A 13,232-nucleotide genomic window follows, 5' to 3' on the forward strand; every position below is an offset into this window, starting at 1 on the left:
CCTAGGTCTGATGAGTTACCAGAAAACGTCACAGGAAGCAAACAACATCAATCAAATCAACATCTATCAAATCCATTCAATCAGTGATGCAGAGGGGCGGGGAGGGGCGGGGTGGAGTGGGGGAAACAAAAAAATGCTGTGATGTCACAACATGGAGGAAGCCCTCCTCCACTGGTCAGGCAAGAGGCAGAGTCATTTTTCCGCACCAATCCCACGTCCTGCAGTATTATGTCGGCTGATATGTTCCCTTCCTCAGCCCCAAAATCTGTCACTTCCAAAGTGGGCATCCATTCAGGCAAAGCTCAGTAGAAGAACATTCAGTAGAAGAGCACCCGGCTGGTTCAGTCTCCAGTATTTCTAGTAAATTGCTTTCAGGTCATAGGTGGGAAATCCCCTCTACTTAATGACCTGCAGAGATAAGGCCAGCCAGAAGAGAGAAGAGGGAGCTAGATGGGACATGGGTCTGACTCAGATGATGTTTGTCTGACTCATTCTCAGCCCCTCCTTCCACCTTCGTCTATTAATAGCTGAAACATTTTTTTTCTCCCTGCTTTCCAATCCCTTCTTTCCCAGGGCTCAGCAGAGCCTCCCTTTTGCACGCGAACAGGAGTTGGTTTGGTGAGCTATTCCCTGAGATGTCTCTTTCTGTTTCACTTCGCTTAACAGGGTTTGCTTATGATGGGAAATTTTAAACATTCGCAACATGCCCCCAGAGAAGGAGAGGAATTTTTAAAAAGTTGAATTAAATATATTCAAACCAGAAAGTTAAGAGCCTCAAGCAAACATGGGAGCAACATTCTCAGCTCTAGAAGTACTGGAGATGACTTACCATGAAAGATAGTAAGTGCACATAAGGGCAGCAAAGTACCAGGATGGCATCAAAAAATGGCAAGCACCAGGCCCGAGGGTGCTGGGCTTTGTAGGAATCATCCTGCTGTGTTTCCTTAGCACCTTTCTAAGCAGGACTGTTGGGATCCAACACTGAGGTTCTGTCAAAATTATGGCAGGTGGATCAATGCCTATGGGGCTGTGGGTGAATCTGCAGTGCATCGGTCCCTGCCACACAAGGGACAAAAAGAACGGGCAAAGTGTGGCTTTTAAAAGCCGCACTGTTATGTATTCAGATGGACGTGAATGCATTAACTATATGGAACTTGCCAAAATAGGCACGTGGCGGCAGGATCATACAAATCCCGTGAGCCGCCGTGCAATTGCTCCCCGGCACGATCAGATGCCGGGGAGACCGGGGAGGAAGCCACGGGAGGCTGCCGAACTGCGCATGTCTGAGCATGCGCAGTTCGGCCAGGACCCGGGGATGCGCCAGCAGAAGAACGTGCCGGCGATCCCACGGCCGGCTTTGATGCGGCCGTTCGGAAAGAACCATCTCGGTAGGTGGTTCTTTTTTGCTGCGGCTTATCGCCGGAAGGGCCGGATCGGGGACGGGCGCACAACGCTTCCCAGATGTTGCGGTGGGATCGCGCCCGTTTGCTCCGCCCCCGATCCGTCCCTCTCCTGGCCCTAATCCTCTCGTGTGACCGGGGCCATCTTGGAACTTCTTATTGTCATAATGTTGCAATGCTTATTCTGTATGCTCCTGATACTGACATCCGCTCAGTTCTTGGGACCAAAGTGTCTCAGTCAATAGATCCAATGCTGCAGAGTTACCCTGAGTGAATGTCTAACATACAACAGCCTCACCCATTGTGTAATGGGTGATGTAGCAGACTGTGAGTTTAGAGCTGAGCTCAACAATTTAATATCAGCTTAGCTATTGCTGAGGAACACCTCCGTTTTTCAATAGCGCTCTTGAAACTGTCCCCATTTTTCATTCAAGTCTTGGTCACCAAATTCAGAGAGAGAATGGCTTTAAAAAAATCATTCTTTTTCAGTGTACTCCAGTGCCACTGTGTGTTCCCTCGTTCAGCCCTCGCAGGACACTACTGCTTCAGAGTACAAACTGGGGAAACAGAATACGGGAGAGGTAAAAGAGATAATTTAGAAAAAGTGATTGGTAAGACTCTCGGTTCACTACATGCTGGCCCTTTGTAAGGGGTGAGGCAGAAGGACACCTACAGTGTGAGGTATGACCTAAGAAGTCAAATCTCAGCTCAGCCATGAACTTGCTAGATAGCCTTAGGCAAGTCACGAATCTCTCTCCGCCTTAGGGGAATATAATAATGGGCTCCCTTACAGGGCTCGTAGTAAGCATCACTCACATAATGTGCATGAAATACTTGAAAAGCACTAGAGATGCTTAGAGGTATACTTAGACAAATCAGGGAAGACAGAAGCCTGGACTCTTGTATTCATAAAAACGCAGACAGGTGAATTTCTAATTATCATATGGAGCTCACTGCCAGGAGAGGTAATGATGGCCACTAGCGTAGATGGCTTTAGAAGGGGATTAGACATATTGACAAAGGGTAAGTTCATTGATGGGTATTGCCCATTATGGCTACCCATATCCAAAGGCTGTTTACCTCTGAGCACCAGTTGCTGGGGAATAACAGCAGGAGGAGGCTGTGACCTCCGGGTAGGGTTGCCAGGTCTGATTCAGGAAATATCTGGGGACTTTGTGGGTAGAGCCCGGAGTCTGTGGTTTTACTTCCAGGTCCACCCCCCACATCCAGAAGGTTCCTGTGATTCCATGGTAGGAGCTTGTGCTTCTAACACAGTGGTTGCTCTCAACTCATTCTTCACCCAAGCCATACACACAGATACCATTTAAAGGTGCCAGGTACAGGAGCCTCAGGGCCGGCCCGAGGGGTTTCAACGCCCTAGGCCAGGCGGCCTCGTGGCACCCTCCCCTCAGATGTCAACCTCCCGGTGGGGCCTGGAGACCTCCCAGCTGAGTCCTACTGCCCCAGAAAGACTCTGTCCATCCTGAGCCGCCTTCTCCCACCCAGCAGCTTTGGGAACCTGCAGGAGAGGACTGTCTGTTTTCTTCTTCTTTTTTTGTGCTCCGAGCCTCGCTTCCCGGCCGGCCGCAGTCCCCTCAGAGCCCCAGATATCCACGGATTGATTCTCCATTATACCCTATGTGGACCAGTCTCCATAGGGTATAAGGGAGCACTCAGCAGACATCCCTCATGCTTTCTGATAACCCTGAAGTGGGGGGAGGGCCTCTAAAACAGGGGATCCCCTGCCTCCAACTGGGGACTAGCAACCCTACCTCCAGGCCCTGTAAGAGGTCTGATACATTTAGTTATTTGTATGCTCTTTAGCTTCTGTGTCCTTCTACATCACTGGTTCCCAAAGTGGGCGATAATGCCCCCTCGGGGGTGCTGGAATGATCCAGGTGCAGATCCACAAATTGCATCTTTTTGTCCACTTCTTGAAGGTAGATGTCCAGGGGTGCCCTGAGTCATTGTTTTCTGAAAAGGGGGCAGTAGGCCAAATAAGTTTGAGAACCTCTGTTACATGCACACCTTGTGCATTCATGGCAAATACAACACGTCTTTTTTACAGGTGTTCCTGGTTTGGTTGGCTGGCTACCATTCGGCTTTGCCTCTGAAATGGTACAGGTATACCATCAGACCAGACTGTGTTATTACTACTAACACATCTCTCTCTCCCACCCCTTTTCTTTGGATGCCTGATCCTAAAGGCGACACAAAACTCAGCTTTAAAGTAAAGAGACACAAAGACATGAGAAAAGACAAGGCATTCTTGATGCATTATTAAGCTGCCACAGTTCTGAAAGTGCAAAACAATTACAAGAAATTAATTTGGAGGTGGAAAGAACAGAAGGCTTGATTGCCTGATAGCTGAAACTCCTCCCATCCATCTGTCCCTTCCTCTCCTCAAATTAAATTTCCCAACAAGGCCTGTGCAACCAACACAGTTTCTCCCAGGAGGAAGTTGAGTGAATTCCGGACGTCTCCTTGAAGTCACCTTTGAGTTAACTGTGATGCAGGGATATGGACAATCCTTTGGACAGGTGACCCTTCACGTATTCCTCAGCTGTCTCCCCAAACCTGTTATCCCTGCTGCCCATAAGGTGCCTGACTGGTTTCAACAAAGTTGTTCTTCTTAAAATCCCTTCCACACAAGTTCAGTCCTGGGCATAGGAACCATGAATTTCATGAACCATGAATTTCATGAACCACGAACCATGAAACCATGAACAGACTTTCCTGGTTTACAAATCAGTTCATGGGTCGTGAGGTCCATGATGGGCGCAACCCAGAAGTGGGCTCAGGAGGCTTTTAAATGCCTCCTAAGCTCCCTTGCGGGGCCCCAACAGACCTCCCCAACAGACCAAACGGACCACAAAAAACTGCAAATGCATGGACCAGGCAAATGGACCATGAATTGGGCCCTGGTTCATCACAAAATTAGGTCCGTGGACCAGTCTGTGCCCATCCCTAGCTCAGACTACTGTGCTCAGACTAACTGTAAAAGACATGCAAAAAGACTGAAGGAAGGTCTGTTCCAGGCTTTTTTTAAAAAAAGATTTTATTTCACAGGATTCTTTTCTGTGATGTTTAGCTGACAGCTTCATTTCTGGTGCTCTTCCTAGTCCACGTTCTATTTCTAACAAAATGGGATAACATGTTGGGGGAGGTGAGAACAAGCATCAAAGTCCCTTGGTCTATCAAGGACAGTATTGTCTGGTCTGACTGGCAGCACCTCTCTAGGGTCTGAGGCAGAGGCATTTTGCATCACCTACTACCTGATCCTTTTCAGCTAGAGGAGCTGCTTAATTGAAACAGAGACCTTCTGCATGCAAAGTGGATGCTCGGCCAGTGAGCCATAGCTTCTCCCTGGGCCTCCACTGATGGTAGCAGAGAGCTTGTCCTCAGATTTCATAAAGCCCAGGGACTTGGACTGCTGTGGCCTTTTCTGGTGTGTCTGTCTTCAGTGCAAGCACATGGTACCTCTGAGAAACTCAAGCAACACCACAAGGCCATGCCACATTCTGCCATAGAAGCTATAGCTTCTCTGTGTGTAAAGTGCCATCAAGTTGCCCTTGACTTATGACATACCCAGTAAGGGGCTTTTAAGAGAAGTGAGAAGCAGAGGTGATATGCCATTGCCTTTCTCTGCAGAGTCTTCCTTGGGGGTCTTTCTTCCAAGTACCGACCCTGCTTAATGAAATCAGGCTATACCATGCCAATATACCATGCCTCTCTATAGCCTCTATAGAGGAAGAATATAAACTGTTTCTCTGCAGATTTCTATACAAAGCCTGTCCCCCAAATCACTGGTAGCCATATATTGATTATCTTACATTAACATATTGTGTCCTCTGCTTTAACTTTCTTAATAAAATTTATCTCCAAGGAAATTCTGGAGGAAAAGAGTGTATTTGCATATAAATAATAGACATGTCAAAACATAAGATGGTTGGATTTGGTTTTCTTAACTGGATTGTAAGACACAATGTGCACCTTAAATTCCAGAGTAGCTCTCAGGCCATTCAATCGCCAGCAGAGGTACAATCCAATTAATTACATTACCATCCAATTTGACCCAAGTCAGGGTAGTGGATTAGGAGTTGCCCAGTTTCAGCTGCACATTCTAGTGCCATATTCCGTTCATAATCTAACCATCATTTTAATTTTGTTCCTTGAAGATGGGAGAGAACCAAGGACTTTGCAAGAGGTTGGGAGTGGATGGAAACAGACAGCATGGAAGGTAAAGAAACTATTTTGGAACAAGACAAAGGGTCCCCCCACCAAATCATAAAAAGTGAACAGTTTAGAAGCTGGATCACATGTCCTGACTGGGGCTCCTGCTGTCTACCTCCCCCAGGCTCTCACCTCTTAGCTCCTTGCAACTCTCCCCAGTTGTGGACTTTCCACCCCCTCAGCATAGAGTTCTAAGGTTGCCAGGACTTCTGTGGTACTAAACTTGCAGAGGGTAAGTTTAAAACAAAACACAAGGAATTTCTTTGCAGACAGTTCCCCTGTGGAACTCCTTGTCACAGGATTTGTGATTGCATCTTATATAAATGCCTCTTTAAAAGGATTGGAAGATGATGGGCAAGGCACATGTTTACTCTGCAGTGAAAATGGAGGTGGTGTATCTGAAAAGGGTTATATATGGTGCATGTATAGGTAAGAATTATCAGCCTTCAGAGCAGCCTTCCTTTTCCTCTAAGAGTCAATGGTGACTTGTGCTTGGAAGCTCAGAGCAGATACACTGCCAGGTGCCTTGACTCAGGAGGTTTTGTAAGCTGGAGCTTTTCTTCCATTGATATGCTGCAAACAACCAACAGAGGTCTGTGTTGGCTGTCACAAATGGTATGTGGGCCAGTTTGCCTGTTTGTTTACAGGGCTCCTATGGAACACGAGATGCTTTGCATTAACAATAGGAGACATCGTGCCCAGGTGAAATATTTGGCTTGTCACCACATGAACACGTGAAGCTGCTATTTACTGAGTTAAATCATTGGTCTATCAGGGTCAGTATTGTCTACTCTGACTGGCAGCAGCTCTCCAGGGTCTCTGGTAGAGAGAGGTCTTTCACATCACCTGCTATCTGAACTTTTCAACTGGAGTTGATGGGGTTTGAACCCGGGCCCTTCTGCATACAAAACAGATGTTCTGACAATAAGCCAGACACACGCACACAGAAAGGAATCTACTGAGCTCAGTGGACTGTTGGTCTTATCAACTGAGGCAGGTTTTTAGTTTTCAGAGGAGATGCAGCACTTTTTTTTCTACCAAAGATGAGAATTTTGAAATAAATCCCTCTTCCCCAGCTCTCACCCTTTCAAATGACATCACCAACACAGCAATCTCCCCAAGGAGAGTTAATCTTTGAAGATAATCATCCTCCACAATAGATTTCAAATCACAGTAATAAAAAGAAGTGGAGGGGGGGAAAAGGTTTCTGAATTATAAAGGTGAATTTCAATTAAGGATCCATTGCACATTTCACTCCAGACCACAATAAATACACCCTGGACTGCCAAACGCCTGGGGTCTCTTGCGAATTCCTATTTGAAAACAGCCTGTTTTTTTCCTGAAAGCCAAGTTCGACAACACGTGTTCTCTAGGGCGTCAAAAGTGCAGCACTGTGTATAAAATGTAATTCCAAGGAGTAGATCTGAGCATATTGACATTATAAAAAACTGGGTTGCAATGGGAAATAATATCCTTACAAAGGCTGTGAACAGAAATGGAAGACCTTGGGGCAGTTTCTGACATCCTGACAAATAACTTGAAATGATAAGTCCCCACTGTGCTGGATTAGGTCAGAGCCTTCATTGCAGGGGGTGTGAGGGAAAGAAGCATCGAGACCCAAGGGTCCTCTGCTGATCCTTTAGGGTGTATTCAGGGCCGGCCCGAGGGGTTTCTGTGCCCTAGGCAAGGCCACCTCGTGGCACCCCCCATCACATGCCAACCTCCCGGTGGGGCCTGGAGACCTCCCAGCTGCACAGCCTGGCCTGGAGCCCTTCGCACACACACCCTCTCTCCTGCTGCACCGGACTGCTGGCCTGGTGTCAGAGGGGAAGCTGAGCTGCCGTCTTGCAGTAGGGTCTGGGAAGGGACCCTTCTTCTTCCTGGGGTGGGCAGGCAGTGAGCCTTGCCGGGCTCTCTGGAGCTGGTGCCTTCTTGGCCCGCCAGCCCGCTCCCTCCCTCCCTAGCGAGGGGGCCAGGGGGCAGGAGCCTGCCAGAGGTGGGGGGGGCAGGCTCGGCCCAGGGTCCCTCTTCTCCTTCCCCCGCCCCAGCCAGGGCGCTTCTCTTCCGGGCACCTGCAGCTGGCACAGCCTGGCCTGGAGAGCCCTTCGCACCCCCCTCCTGCACCCCGACGGCCGTGCCTCTCGGGGGGTGCGTGCGCACGTGTGGTGGGGGGTGGGGGCTCCAGGTGGCAGGTTGCTGCGCCGCAGCCCCCAGGTGGCTGCATCGGGGCGCGGGAGCAAGCAGGAGAGGCAAGGCCGCACTGCAGATAGCCCCTGCCTGGCGGGCAGATGGCGCGAGCTCCCATTTGGTGCTCCACTGCAGTGAGCGCGGAGGGCGCCGGAGCAGTGGGTGGGCGAGGCATCGGCGGCCATGGCTGATGAGGAGGGCTCGGGCATGCTTGGGCGCTGCGGGAAGGATGCCTTTCCCCCCCGCCGCTGCCCCCTTCCCCTTTTCCCTCAACCATCCCCGCTGCTGTCGCCGCCCCCACCCACCCCAGCTGGCTCAGAGGGTGGCGGCGAATCGGCGATGGGCACAGCAGCCAGGGGACCAAAGCTGCAAATAGCAGTGGCTTTGGGCAGGGATGGTTGGGGATTTTGGCGGGCGGCAGGGCAGTTGGCGCCCTGTTCGGAGCTCCGCCCTAGGCCAGAGACTAGCTGGCCTAGTGATAGAGCCGGCCCTGGGTGTATTCACATAACAGTTAGCCATACAATGGCCATTTGGAAAAAAAAAGTCTGCATTGTTCTTAGAAGAGGAGAGGGAGGAGGATGAAGAGACTGGATTTATACCCCGCCCTTCACTACCCAAAGGAGTCTCAGAGTGGCTTACAATCTCCTTTCCCTTCCCCTCCCCACAACAGACACCCTGTGAGCAGGGCCGGCTCGCCTGCTAGGCAAGCTAGGCACTCGCCTACGGCGGAGTGGGGCGCAGTTTGGTGCCCCTGAGGGCCGGCGGGCCGGCTGGCTAACGGGGGGCGATGCTGCCGTGCTCTGCGGCTGGAGCAGGCCCCTTTCGGGGGTGGAGGAAGAGAGCCGCTCTGAGACGCCCTCCTCCCACGACAGTTCCGTCCGTCGAGCCCCAGCAGGCAGGCAGGGCAGAGGGGCGCCCCCGTCTGCCTGCCTTCTCCGCTCTCCCCTCCAGGGCGGGGCGCCACTGCCTGCAGCGCTTCTCCCTCCCCTCCCCTCCCTCCTTCCCTCGGGCCTTGGCCAGCGAGCCCGAAGATAGCGCCGGGCGGGGAGCAGGCCTTCCACTGCAGCGGGGACAGGACGGGCGGGGGAGAAGAAGGGAGTCACTCCGGTGGCCCGTCCCCCCTCAGAGGCCGTGGGCGCCGCCCCCACCCTTTGCCAGCCCCTCGCTCCCTGTCGGGCCGCCGGGGAAAGTGAAGACGCTCGCTGGTCCCCAGACACTTCCCAGCTCTGCTGCCTCGTGGGCGGAAGCAGCAGCCAGTTGTCATCGTCCCCCCACAGGAAGCTTCAGGGGCAACTGGGGAGGGGGCAGCACTACTCTATAGCACGGCTGGCCCTAAGCACGGTTATATCATTCCCCCCCCTCACACACACAGAGAGAGACACAGTCTCTCTCACACATCCATGCATCCGCGCGCTCCCATGTGCACCCAGCGCACAGAGAGACTGGACAGGGCGCCCTTCCCAGATGCCGCCCACTCCAGCCAGGCACCGCAGCAGGCGGCTCCAGCCCAGGACCCGGCGTCCTCCCTCCACCCCCGTCGTCCACACTTCAGTTAGAAGCCCCTGCTCCCCTCCGAGGGGACTCAGCCTCCACCCGCAAGCCCAGGACGGGCAGGGCAGGGAAGAGAGGCCAGCCTGCGTTCCTCGCGTTTGCGCCTCGCCTCAGGCAATCCCGGAGAGGTGTGGGGGGGAAGCGGGTCATCTCCGGACTTGCGCCAGCTCTCTGCCAGGCCGGAAGGCGCTTGCGGGGCTCGGGCGGGCCGGGGCTACCCGTCCCCAGACGCCTTGGGCCTCAATCCCTTTCCCCTTGCGTGGTCCGTCCATCAGTCGGCCCTCTGGGGCTCTGCTAGGCGCGGCAGGCAGGGCCAGCCCGGGAGGAAAGTGCCTCCCCTGACGGCGGGCCTTTATTTTCCTTCTTCTCTTTCTCCTCTCTCCCTGGCGGCGGCCGCACCTACGGGCAGCTGTGGTGGGAGGCGCAGGTGGCGCTGGCGGAGCTGCTGGAGATGGAGCTCCGGCCCAGCCACCACCTTTCTCGGCCTCTCCTGCCCAGCTGCGACGGGGGGGGAACCAGCAGCTGCATGTGCAGGAGTGGTGAATCAAATACAGTTCTCCCAGATTAGAGACCGCACTCTTAACCACTACACCAAACTGGGCCTCTTGAACCGTGTGCCAAAACACTTCTATGTAGCATCCAATTATTGTATTGGGTTGCTTTTACACAGAAACTGTCTTCTGGTTTAGCATCCAAACTGGAGGGCTTTTTTTGGGGGGGGGGTTTATCCACATGACATTGTCCCATAATGTTCTACTTTCTGGATTTTCCCCTGCTTTGCAGCAGTCATTCCCAAACCTGCTTTGACACCATCTTTTTGGAAAAATGGCAGTCAAAGTGCTTTTGCCCACCCTGTAGATGGCAAGGGGAGCATTTTTGAAGGCCCCACCAAACTTGGTGCTATTTTCCTTTCCTCCCCCTGGGCCCTGCGCCACCGGAAGAGCTTTTTCCAGACAGTTTAACAATAAATCAGCAGCCACTACATTGCTGCAGTGCCAGTAACATTGCAACCATCTATTGATATGATCAACTAGCTCTTCTCTCCACCTTCCCCCAGCTTTCATTTTTTAAAGTCTCTAGATCTTTCCATTGCAGAGGTATAATGTGAAAGATGTCCCTCTTATGTGTGTTCATGAGCCATCAGAGATCACATATCATGGATGGAAATTTCATATCATCTCAAATGCTTTACTTATCCATGGAGTTACTTCACGCTTTCAGCAGTGTACCACCAAATGATGAACACTCAATTGATAAGAAGTCTGTAGGAATGAACCAGCCCAGACAGCAGCTTGGAGACCAGGGGTAAGCATGGGTAGAAGCCAGAGGTTACCACCTTTCCATGTGGACAGAGTCATCTTATAGTAACCTTGGAAGCCTCGTTGCAGGAGGTTGAAATATCTATGTGCAAGAGAAACAGGGCTAAAATGCACAGGAAAGTACAGCAGCCGGCAAGGCCAGAGTGTGGGAGCATATTATACCCCAGAATCAAGGAAGATGATGGGCTCGTTCATCACTCAGTGGCTGCCCAGTGAGATGTGGAAGCAATTTCCTGATGCATCAGGGAGATAACCCTGTCGCGAAGGAGACAGCAGTACAGCTACTATGTTCCCCAACCCAAACCTAAGGTCTACCTTCGGAAGGGGAAGAGAAAAAGGGGAGGGAGGGGTGTTTCTAATAGTTGAGCCACTTGACCTAGATGCTGGTTTTGAGGAGGAGGTGAGCCAGTGCATGAAGGACAAGATGGGATGGTTGCTCAGTGGGACAGTGGGAGGCTGAAACAAGAAAGAGGGAAAGGAAAAGCAATAGGAGGGGGTTGAACCCTCCCACCCAAAATAAGGGGCTTCCTAGGCACTTCACCAATGTGGAAGAAGAAACGATACAATTTATTCAGGACAACGCAGAGCACACACACCACTCACACAGAAGCCTGCATTTCAAAAGCTATTTCAAGGAGCTGGGCAAACACCACCCAGATGGCTCCATTGCCGCTCCCTGGCTGAGAAATCCTGCACAGCCAACAAAACCATATGGCCAAACAGAGGAATCCCGTAACGATAACGATCCATCGCTCTGCCAGCAAAAGAATAATGAATCAGGACCCAAGCTGATGCAAATCTGTTCCTTGGCGCATGATGCCTGTTTCAGATAATTCTATGTTTAGGTTAGCATTTTACAACATAGAAGACCGAAACAAAAGACTTTTAGAAAGTGAGATGCCGCCAAAGAAGGCCAGGGCTTCATGTGCTCTAGGGTTGCCAGCTCTGGGTTGGATTTTTTGGGGGTGGACCCTGGAGTGGGGTTTGGGGTATAATATCATACAGTCCAACTCCCAAAGGGTCCATTTTCTCTTGGCGAACTGCTCTCTGTTGCCCAATCTGTCATCTTGGTGCTTGGGGGGGTCAACAGTGGGAGGGCTTCTAATGTCCTGGCCCCACTGGTGGACCTCCTGATGGCACTGGTATTTCTGGCCACTGTGTGACACAGAGTGTTGGACGGGATGGGCCTTTGGCCTGATCCAACATTGGCATCTCTTATGTTCTTATGTGTCTGAGGTCTGGGCAGAAGCCTTGCCGGGCTGCAGGTGTCACCAGCAAGAGGGTATTTCAGTCCTGATGGGACACAGCCTTTAAGCAGCCTCACACTCAGTCATGGAGACAGCCAAATTTCACCAAAAAACAAACTGGAGGTAGGGGAGATCCTGCTCTGGTGAAACATCTAAGGAATTTTCAAGGGTAGCAAAAGGAATGATAAAGCTAGTGAAATATCCTAGTTGGGTTCTACACAAGCCACTGGTTTACGCGTACCCACTGCATACCCATGTCCCTGCATGTGCCTGGAATGAATGGAGATGCAAGTCCAAACCACCCCACAGAGCTTGCTTGCTGTGCTAGGCCTAGATTTCAGGCCATGAGGTTTGCTGTTCATGCCTGGAATCCCTGACAGACAACTGACTCCACCCAACAAGCCTCAGACTCACCTGCAGGGTAGGCCTTATCTAACTCAAGACTGATCACAGTTACCCATGCCCAGTGATTAAGACGGTGTGCATATAAGAGATCAGTGGGAATTCTCACACCCACAACCAGAGAAGGGCAGCTGCATGCAAACATCTCTCAGTTCCCACCATCTCTCAGTTCCCACCGGCTGAGCTTAACTTTGTTCCACGACCAGTGCAATCATTCTGAAAGGTTCAAGTTTACTGCCAACACTTTTTAAAAAACGTTCTGCTTTGAAGAGCAAAGGAGTCATATTACACATGCTCGGAAAAAGCAAAGCCAGGGCTCCTCAGAACCTATCCATGACCTTAAATTATTTATCCAGTGTTCCCTATTACACTTCCTTAAATACCAAACAAAGTGTTGACTCAGCTGCTAAAATAGCATGAAGTACAAAGAGAATAATCCAAAAATGTCCGTCTTCCTCTCTCCGAGGCACAGAAGCCTTTAACAGTCTGTCTCTCCCCTCCTTTCTGTTCATCCAGCCCCCAGCAGTCAAGAGAAAGATCCACCTCAGGGAGGCCTTTTCAAGGGTGCAGCAACAGAGAGGATGCAAGCAGGTTTGGAACACTGTTTGTTTACAGTAATACAGTTATGTAGAGGTTGCAAGGAGGAGGCAGCGCCGGCAAATGCTTCTGCACCTACCAGCAAGCCAATGTGCTCCCCTCCCCAAGGAATGTGCCTGGCCAACCTGCCCCCCACCAGAGAATCCATCTTGGAAGGGGGGTCCCCAAGTGATGAAGTTCTGTGTCTGTCTGCTGCACAGTCCAGATCCTTATCAGGGGAAGAATAAGGCCCCCCTCCTTTCTGCTTGCAACTGATAAAAGTCTGCCAAGAGCTGCTCTGCTCACGTAGATAAAGG

General features: G+C 51.3%; 1 protein-coding gene across 1 annotated transcript in view; it reads right to left on the reverse strand.

The window, feature by feature from the left end:
- The window catches only part of CAMTA1 (calmodulin binding transcription activator 1), an 890,421-nt gene that overhangs the window by 372,809 nt on the left and 504,380 nt on the right, over window positions 1-13,232 (reverse strand). The window lies entirely within an intron of this gene.

The sequence above is a fragment of the Gekko japonicus genome, unplaced genomic scaffold, assembly GCF_001447785.1.
Source record: "Gekko japonicus isolate JY-2015 unplaced genomic scaffold, Gekko_japonicus_V1.1 scaffold98, whole genome shotgun sequence".
NCBI lineage: Eukaryota > Metazoa > Chordata > Lepidosauria > Squamata > Gekkonidae > Gekko > Gekko japonicus.